A 10,620-nucleotide genomic window follows, 5' to 3' on the forward strand; every position below is an offset into this window, starting at 1 on the left:
CAATTTGGGTATCCTCCAGGGCCTCAGATCATGTTCATTTTCAGTGTCCTTTGAACTACAGGACCCAGGGATCAGGGCTGTAGGGTGAATGGGGTACGTTTTCCCAATGGCATCTCCTAGGCAGCTCTGTCGACCCTCGAGGAATGAGCGAGCACATTGTCACGATGGAAAACAATTCCTTGGCACAGCTAGCTCTGCCCTTTTCTCACCACCGCAGTTTTCCGTTTTCTGAAAACTTCATAGTAAGTGCTCATGCTCACCATCCTGGTCTTTTGTGATGCATCAAGATTACCCCACTTTGGGGTTTCAGAGTCTCTGTAGCCTCTGAGCTGGCCTCTCTGCCTGAAGTTGAGTTGGCCCAGTAGATGCCATCAGAAGCCAAGGTTTGGAATGAACCTCTTTGTGGAAAGTATCCTAAGGCGACTAAGACCATTTGACCCCATCAACTACTCAAAGCTCCATGTTTAAAAAGTGTTGTTTGGAATAAACCCGTGCATGTGTGAACACTTTCTGATGGACCTTTATGTTAAGGTGACCAGATTTAAAGCGGGACACCATTGACTGTGGGGGAGGGGGGGTTGATTAAAAATTTGATCTATATGGACCAAATAGACCGCTCCCTAGCTTGTCGTGCATTCTTTCCAAAAATCGGAACTTTTAAAAAATGCCAAAAATTGAGACTGTCTCGCCAAAAGCAGGACGTCTGGTCACCTTACCTTATGTGTGTGTGAATGTATGGCTATAGTTATGTAGTGATATACAAAAATATGTCGATCTTTTATAGATGAAAAATTATATTATTGGCACATATGGGGAATAATAAATCTACAGTAAATACTTTCTTGAAATATTAAGTGCACAGTTATCTAGTATCGAACAAAACTTGAGTCCTTTGGAAATGAGGGGTCTTCAAAAAGTTCCTTAAAAGCTTCCATCACGATCCTTTTGAAGTCCTCGTACAGATGAAAAATTAACCAATCCAGGTATTAAATATCTTAGAATTATTGATTACACACCCATGATGTATCAGTGCAGTGGCAGGCTTTTGTTTTATGCTGGTTCTATTATTGAGGGCATGCTCACAGATGTATTCCGTGGTACCGAGACCAGTGCAATAGTAAATTCAATAAATATTTGTTGAATGAATGTATGGTTTGGAGGATTTAAATTTGCTCATAAAATTTTTTGCTCTTTTTCATCATAATTTTAAATTAAAAAAGATGTCTGAGGGAAAAAATTTACCCTACCTTGGCCTGAGTGGGCTTTGATGCAAAGGGCACAGATTGGGGGACGTTACAGTGATACAAGGATGGAGCTGGAGAGATTTCGTGACAGAAACCCTTCTGAAAGATGTGATACAATAATGACCATAGCACTGAGCACAAAGGCAGCAAATGCCCATTATCAGCAAGAAGAGGGGGAGGTCAAAGAAGTGCACCCCTTCCCAAAGCAATACAGGAGACTGACAGGAGCCAAGTGAGCTCCACATTGCTCTGAGGGCAGGACCACCGGGCCTTAGCATTCTGTCACTGAAGGAGGCACAGGGCTGGGTCTATGGAGAGTTGAGCTCACGTTCACTGGGGAGGAAGTGCTCGCCCACACAGGTAACTGCTCTCTTAGCCCAAACAGGAAGAGGCCCCTTCGCTTCATGTGGGTGAGCACACGTGTCCCTAGAGGACATTTTATTTACAGCTTCTGCTGACGGGATCAGGCTCCCTTGTTTTTGTAGCTCCAGTCTGACGGGTCCCTTGAATTCACATTGTTATTATAAAACACCTTGCAGCCTGCCACTGCCGAAATGGAAGTGCTCGAAACCAATGTTCTCTGAGGGCAGTAACTGCTTCATAGAAACTGCATTTAATAAAAGGATGCGTGATTCCGAAAAGAAAAGGGTAAGGCATATTGCAAGGAAATGTCTGGAAGACATTTGCAATTAATATTTTACAAGACACTCAGAATCTGTGATTCTTCCTTGCTATTAAAATTTAAGAGGTTTTTTTTTCTTTCAAAACTGTATTCCTCTCCGTTATTACCTCCTTAATTAAATTAATTTATACAGTGAGTGCACTAATGATACTCCTGTAGGTTTTCAATCCAGAAATCTTATCGCCAGAGATAAGATGTGTGAAGACCGTGGAAAAAAGAATGACGCGGGTGCGGGGCTGTCCCTGCCATGAGGGCACTGAGCCCTGATGTCTGACTACTGAAGAGATCTGGGCAGTTTTGTTTCTTTTGTGGGGGGGCCTACATTAAGGCCTTTAAAACCTTTTTGTTTTAATTAAGCTAAATTAGGTCAGTGGAAACAAAACGAGTCTGGCAGTTGCTTTTGTAGGGGTTTCTCTCTAGAAGACACCACACATGGTAGATGATGGCATTTCTACTGAATGTTCCTACCCGCTCGGCTGGGCCCACCTGAAACCCCCCACAGAGGGCTCTCACTCTAAGGACAGTGCTATAGGCTCAAGGTGGGCCAACCCATGGGAACTGAGTCCACTGTGGCTCAGTGACGCTCTGGGTCAGAGCAGAACTGCTCCTTCAGGTTTCCAAGACGGTCTATCTTTAAAAAACAGACAGCCTCATCTTTCACCAGTGGATGGCCAGCCAAAAACCAAGGGCACAATGGCGCAACTGTGGGGAAAAGGCAGCTTAGCAGTGGTGCGCCCCACCGGAAGGCTAACCAAACCGCCCTACCTGTGCAGGTATGGTCACACTGCCCTACGCAGGTGATGGAAACAACCTGCTGAGGATCCTGACAGAGGGAGGACCAGCACTCTGCCACAAGCAAACCAAATCGTTTACTGTCCCCATCTTTCCAGATTGTCAACCTCATAAGCGCAGAGGTCCCATATGGCTTTGATCTCTGCTATTTCCTGTCAAGATCTAAGCTTAGTGCCCGGCACACAGGAGGCATTCAATAAGTGTCTGTAAATGAAATACCAGTCATTATGAAGGCACTGTACTTCAGGGTTGATTTGCTGCTTCATAGTGAAGCAGCCATGTCTAGAGAAGTGGGAAGATGATGTAGCCCCAGAGATGACCCCAGACTCCCCCTCCACATTCTTGACACTGATCTGTCATGTTTGCCCCCTTTGTTTCTAACATTCTATTTCTAGCATTTGTGCAACATCTTTCTCAGTTCCATGGTTAGAGACAGGCATACTTACTTCATCCCTTCTCTAAGGTCCTAATCCCTCGCTTCTATCAATCCCCACCCATGTCAACCATATGTTGCATCTGCATAGTCCATATGTGATATACACATTCAATGGCACAGTAGAGTGTTCCACCAGCTTTTCTTTAATCTTTCTCATGCAAACCAAGTTCTGTGCGATTCCCAAACCCATGCCCATTGAGCCTATTCTCACCCCGAGTGACCCTGCAGGGCAGAGTAGAACCTCTGCTTCAGGCTTCCGAGACTACATCTTTCCAAGCGCAAACAGCCTCATCTTTCTCTAGTGAGGTGGTAGGTGTGTTTGAAACCCCAAACCTGTGGCTCACCGCAATGGCCCAAGGCTTAACTCTCTGCACCACAAGGCCTCTTTCCAAGACAGATAAGGGGTACTACATAAAGGGGGCATGCAAACACCCCAAACTTAACCCAGTTTGGTGGCATGATAAAAGTTCCTTATGTTACAAAATATCAACCACAAAAGAAAATTAAGTAAAGGAGGGGGGAAAAAAGAAAACAGCTCTGTTTGATCTTGGTGTAGATGGAAAGTTTTGGACACTCCAGAAAGGAGACAGCAAGTGCCTTTTTAATGGATTTTATCCCCAGGAAAATGATTACAACCAGGGAGGCTTTAAAGTGTCAGCGGTGATGCATTTTTCTTCATCCCTCTTTATTTTTCCTTCAGAAAGAAATTGGAAGCATATGGCAGAGTGCATCATTAATTTCTTATTAATTTCATAATATGAAGGCAACCAGTTAAAATGGTAGTGCTACAACTTTAAATTACCGAACTCGCTTGGTATTTAATGAGAGATTTAGCACAGCAGGGCTTCTGTTAAATTAAGTTGTGCCTTCACATCACAGTGGGAAAACAGGTGTATATTGGTTTAGAATTATGGAAATGTTGACTAATTCCAAGGCTTGTAATCAAACAGCAAGGCACCCTGTTATAGTTTTTCCCCAAGAATCTGCATTCATCTTTTATGTTGGTCCCATTTCTTCCTGACCACCAAAGCTCACAGCTGGGAGGTGCTGACTTTCATGTTTTCCGTGCCTGCTGCTGGGTATCAGGTAAAGCTACACATCAAAGCAGGATGTGGACCTCTCTTGTTCCCACTTACCTCCCCTGACATGGCCAATGTAGCCACAATGTATGTCCTTTAGTCAAGGCTATGAGCCTGCAAAACAGATCTGACTTTGCAAGGTTTTCATAAACAAGTGGGCATGTAAAACTGAACCGGAAAAAACAAACAAACAAACAAACAAACAACCCCTGAGTAGAAGACCTCTTTTCCAATACAAACATTGTTCTTAGTAATGGGTCTCCTGAATTTTGCATGCAGAATTTTTAGGCATTAGGGGGGAGAGAGAGAGAGAGAGAGAGAGAGAGAGAGAGAGAGACTGAGAGAATACATACACACTACTCCCCAACCCCACCCCACCCCCAAAGAACAACAAAAATCCATGGCCATTGAATCAACTCTGACTCATAATGACCCTATACAAAGTTGTTGAGGCTGTAAATCTTTATGGGAGTGGACAGCCTCAACTTTCCCCCTCAGAGTGGCTGGTGGGTTTGAACCACAGCCTTGCAGATAGCAGGGCTGAGCTTCCTGAGAGCTCCAGCCAGGCTGTGCATGTTTAATGGTACAGATAGTCTTTTCTTCTTAAGACAGGGGTCAGAATAGGATGTCAACAGGCAGGAGCAAAGCCTCCGCAGTCACTTCTGTGTATCTCAGCATGCCCGAGGCTCAGCCACGGTTCCTTCAGAGCGCTTCCCAGATGAAGATGTGTGTTGGACACACTGGTTCCCGTGGAAGGGCTGAGTGCCCAGGCTCACCACGCTTGGTATGACTTACAATGCGATGTGGTTGGTCAGAAAAATCATATTCCAAGTGCTAAATATCATTCATTATCTCAAGTCATTCTACATAGAATTCGTGTGACAGCTATTTTCCTCTTTTAAACTGAGATAGAAACTTTAACAAATATACTTTGTCATTATTGAGGATATCTACTGCAAAACACACACCAGTTAATTCAGCAGTTTCTCCATGTGCCATTATGCAACCATTCTCACCTTCCCTCCTTCTTTCTCATTAGCATGCACAGGTCCCTCATTAACATAAATTCACTGACCTCCAGATTTCCCATCTAACCTTTCACATGACTCTTGTCACTTTGATCCCATGGAGCGAATTCTTGGAAGAGCATGATGCTCCAGGAAGATATTCCTTGTTAAATGACTGAATTAGAGAAGATTTCAGGGGATATTTCTGGTTTAAGGGTAAGAGTATCTCAGAATGAGAATTTCAGCAGTACATTCTCGGCCTTCATGGCTCCAATAGTTGGAATACACAAAAATTTGAAATTGTTCTGCATTTCCTTCCCTTGTAGATCAGGATTCTTCTAAAAATACTTTAGCAGTGGTTCTCAACCTTCCTAATGCCGTGACCTTTTAATACAGTTCCTCATGTGGTGGTGCCTCCCAACCATAAAATTATTTTCGTTGCTACTTCATCACTGTAATTTTGTTACAGTTATGAATCGGGGGACCCCTGTGAAAGGGTTGTTCGACTTCCAAAGGGGTCACAACCCACAGGTTGAGAACCACTGCTTTAAGGCAAGACCCACAAGATGATATGTGAGCCCGGAAAACAAAAACTACTTTCCTCAATCATTGGCTGAACGAGTAAATCGTTTCCTTGGTTGTGTTAGTTCAGTCATGTGACTCAACATTGCCATTTCCTAGAATTTACCTGGGGGAAAACCCCATTGATATGGAGAATAAAGCTGAAACAATACCATAACATTTTTAAAGGTCACTGAGCAAAGAAAGTCTTAATAAAAACAACCTCACTAAAAAGTACCCTTAATAGTTTCAGGGGAAGCGATTAACTACAACTGGGAGGCTAACAGACTCCAGGTACCTACCACACATTCTCTGACGCTTCTTTTATTTGATTGGCCCACATGAAAAGTGGAAAACAAAAGTGGGGTGACTCAGACCAGGGTTCATACTTTGTTCACTTTGGGGTGATTAAGGATCTGATGGTTTGTAGGTCTTTTCTTGGGCATCGCCCCACTACAAACACCGCGACCTGTTCAATGATTCCAATGAATTTTCTTCTTGGGGCAACAGGCTATAAAATGTATGTGTGCATACAGTAGTGTGTCCACATGCACAGGTATTCAAGCGTATGTACAGAGACAGATAAATGACACAAAGGTAAATTTACATCCTGTAAAGCATTAGGGACAATACATGCTCTTTCTGTTATTCTTATCACACCAAGTTACAATAAAATCATTATCACTGCACGGCTTATCGCAGTTCGACATTATAACCAATGCATATCATTATGACGCTGAATTAACTCATCCCTGATATTCGGGCCAATGGGGAAAGAGAGCCCAGTAGCACAGGGAAATTTATACCACCATACAATACATAAAATTGCCAAAAAGCCTTTAGAAATAATTTATTCTCGTGGAGTAGCTATACTGAACCTCAGTTCACTTCTAGTGAATTGGACTAATCATCCAATATTGTTGGGAAGGAAATGGAAAAAAAAAAAGGGTAAGCTTTGTGTTTTTCTGCCCTGTATCAACATGAAGCCACAAATTGGGCATTAAAACATTGACTTTGTTAACCACCATTGGCTGTTCAGAAACCATTAGGAGGCTTAATATTATGGCTGTACAGGGTACATTTTGCTCTTTCAAAAGAAAATCTAAAGACTAAATTTGAAAAGGGGCTCCTGGTGAGTAAAAGCTTTTCCTTTTCCATTTGCTTCCTGTGTGTGTGTGTGTGTGTGTGTGTGTGTTTCTCTTTTTCCTTTTAAAGTCTAAGCCCACCCAACACTCTTTGGCAGCTGCGGCTACCCAGTGGGGTCACTCTGATTTCCTAACCAGGGAAGATGCTACTTGAGAGCTCTTTCCTTGGGCGCGAATGCTGGTGTTTCTTTATGCGGCGTCAATGGGTTTGGCTGCTGTCTGGGGACAGAGAGGGCATCGCACACACCTCCAAAGACCAGAGTCATTTTGGGCACTAAGAGCCCATAACGCAAACCTTCAGTTGAAAAGGGACCATTTTCAAGCAATAAAGTGATTTTGGTACAAAAGTAAACTGACTCACCCCAGGTAAAGTTTTAATATTGTGCAGTGCATTCTGGGCTTCAAGTGCAGCTTTTCTTGTATAAAATGTTACGAAACAACAACCTACAGAGAGAAATGAAAAGGTTTTAGAAATTTCTGTGAATGCTTCGCTTAGATATAATGGAGACTGTGGCGAACAAATAAGGTACTTAAAAGGAGGCACAATTTAAAAATAATCAGGTGTATGAGAACAGTGATAACAACATGGCAAGCATTTACACAGTGCCTTTCATCCTAAATCACATTTATTAGCTTCACCCGAGGTGGAGATCAATTGACATCTCCATGTACCAACTCTCAGGAAGGCGGCTGTTCAGGAAGGGGCGTGGGGGCGGTGGGGGTGGGGTGGGCCAGGTGTTAATGGGCCTTGTGTTGCAGCAGTTGTATAAGAAAAGTCCGTAATCACAGTGGACACCAGCACAGACCTCCATTAACATCATTTTCATAGAGCTTCCCTCACGCTCCCACCAGGCTTTCCGAACACTTTCGAAAGGCAAAAGGTTTAGATAACTAGTTTGTACGCCTCTTAGAGGCTGAGACATTGCTTTATTCTTTCGCCTCTTCCCCACAGCACACAATGTACGCAAGACTCTCAAGATTTTTTTTTTTGTCCAAATGAAAGACGGACTATATTTTAAATGGTTTAAAACTGAAGTCACAAAACAAGCGGGTACATCCCCAGAGAGATATCAGCAGCCCCTGGTCCACCTACCAACTAGAGCACAGCAGCTGGCAACCTCTTGGCTTTTCTATTTCTAATGACCTGGCCATTCTGCTGGATGGTAAGAATTTTCCCGAAACGTAGCTGACCAATTGAAGTGGCGGCTTTGGCCTCACAGGCTTCATTTAAGTCCCTAGAAGGCACAGGAGTTACTTCAATTCAAGGTAGAATTTCAGATAGAGGAAATGAAGGCCAGCTGTCTCATAACTTAAACTCGGCTCTTCTAACTGGACAAGACCATCTCTGCCTTCTGAATTTCCCACTGCCTCTCGGGAAGCTCGCCTTTCCCCTTCCTGGATGGAGAGGGTTTCTTTCCACATCAGGAAGCCATGGCAGGTTCCGCATTTCAAACACACTTCCCAAGCAAGGAGGAGCCTGACATTTAGAGAAGCAGCTTTGGGTGGTGGGATATTTAAAATCAAATGATGTGAAGATGAAGTAGCAAGGTGGTTTGCTAAGGTGAAAAGAGGGAAAAACAGGAAGGAGGAGTGTGGGGGATTCAAAACCAACGTCAGTCTAGGTCTTGCTCCGAGCCCAGCCTGGAACATGTAGATTGGTCCCAACATGAAGAGCAGAGGGACTGGGGAAATAGCACATGAAGCACGGAGCATGGTAAGAAGATAAAAGCAACAAGAAACAAAGCCACGTGGACTGAGAGACTTTTCAGATCTTTGACCAATAATGCACAGGAGACTCAAGGATAGAGAGAGCTTTCCAACCTTCAAGTACCCACTTCATCATGCCAACCACTGTCTCAAGCTCCACTGCTTAGGGCATGGTTCACGAGGCATTTTGTTGGTGGTTCGCTGGCAGAATTCCCTTTCAGGTGCAAGCCCTAGATTCAACGACTAGGTACAGCAAAGCCATCCGCTGTCTGTCCAGTGGCAACTTGTGCGATGCTATGATGCTGCAGAGCTTTCGGCAGTGCTTTCCCAGTAAGACAGGTGGGGAAGAAGAGCCTGGAGATCTACTTGTGAAAATCTTTCCATAAAGACCCTGCGGATCACAACCGTTAGATCCCAACGAGGCCCAGAGCTGTACAGGACCGCGCAGTGCTTTGTTCCTGCGCGGAGACCTACTGAGCTGATGGTACTGGGCAGCAGCTAACAGTGACAAGGAGCAGTTCAGCTGCTGTTTAGGCATCAACTGCCCTTGAAGAAGGGTACCTTTAGTAGTTCTTAGCTCTTTACATTTCAGTATGAATTTGGTGACTAGAGCGCTTTCTTCTCAAACAATCTTTTTGGTGACTAGAAGGTGTTTAATTTTTTGCAAAATAGATACCCGGGGCTTCTGCAAAATTGAAAACAGCAACCACAACCACCAAATGAAACAAAATGAAGGACTTTGAAAACAAAGTGAAGAATCAATATACAGACTGGGACAACACATCGAGGAGGCATTTATCCGATATGGGTTTCATTTCCAGACTATCTAAAGCAATCCTACAAATTAAGAACAAAAAGACAAAACACACTATGTAAATAGATCTTTCACCAAGGAAGCGCTATAGATGGCAAATGGGCACACAAAAAGTGTTTTCTTATAACCTTTAGCTGTTAGGGAGAGGCAAATCAAAACCACCACGAGATACCACTCCATCCCCAGCAGGAGAGTTAAAATAAAAGCACAAACAAACAAATGAAGCAAATGTTGGAGACGTTGTCAACAAATTAGAAACCTTCTGCACTGCTGGTGGGAACAGAACACGGGGCAGGCAAGGTGGGAAACAAGCCAGTGGCTTCTCAAGAGTTCAGCACAGAGATAGCCCAATGGGCACCCATCCAGGAGGATGGATGGCAGTGATGTGCATGCCAGGGGTCACTGTGGCTCTCTCCCAACAAACGACAGGTAGAGACCATAGAAATCTCCATCAACTGATGAAAGGATCAACGAAACGCACAGACCCATAAACGATATTACTTAGCCAGAGAGAGAAATGAGGGCCTGGCACATCGGCCACAGGGGTGAACATTAGGCTGAATGCAATAATGCACAAAAGGACAAATATGGCATGACCTAACTCACAGGAAATATCTCCAAGCGACAAACATACAGGGACCGGAGTTCACGAGTGTTTGCCAAGAGCAGGATGTGTGGCGAGGAGGTCACTGCTTAGGAAGGACAGAGGTTCTGTTTGTGGTGATGTGGACTACTGATGATGGTTGCGCGACATGCTGAATCTACTCCATAATTGGTGATTTCTATAATTTTCTTTATGGAAGAGGTCTTGACGGCAATTGTCGCCTTCTGTACAGACACATCTCACTGGATTGCATTTGCCGTGCAGACACCAAGTTTGTCTTACTTTTTCTCTTAATGACCTGAAGGTCGGGCGACACTGTCGACATGCACCTATGAGTGCTCCTTTTTTCTGTAACACCTGCTCGCTTCAGGCCGCTCTGTCATGTTTTGGCCAGTTTCACCATATCAATGTATTCTTCAAAGTGTTACTGGACACTGCATTCGGCTACAGCACCATCGCGTTTATGTGCACTGAGAAGCAAAGACTGTGTGAGGCTCATTTTGCTGTGGGGGTTTGGACCGGACCTTCTGTAGCTCTGAGGGCGGGCTG

At 44.1% G+C, this 10,620-nt stretch overlaps 1 protein-coding gene across 4 annotated transcripts in view; it reads right to left on the minus strand.

Annotated features, from left to right (window-relative positions):
• CELF2 (CUGBP Elav-like family member 2) overlaps positions 1-10,620 on the minus strand; it is a 512,058-nt gene that overhangs the window by 142,498 nt on the left and 358,940 nt on the right. For all 4 annotated transcript variants that reach the window (XM_004712629.2, XM_045285616.1, XM_045285615.1 and 1 more), the window contains exon 2: positions 7,308-7,390. The gene's annotated coding sequence lies outside the window, so the exon portion shown is untranslated. The remainder of the gene's footprint in view (positions 1-7,307; positions 7,391-10,620) is intronic.

The sequence above is a fragment of the Echinops telfairi genome, unplaced genomic scaffold (genome assembly GCF_000313985.2).
Source record: "Echinops telfairi isolate 266 unplaced genomic scaffold, ASM31398v2 ScPeMD7_7473;HRSCAF=8511, whole genome shotgun sequence".
NCBI classification, from domain to species: domain Eukaryota; kingdom Metazoa; phylum Chordata; class Mammalia; order Afrosoricida; family Tenrecidae; genus Echinops; species Echinops telfairi.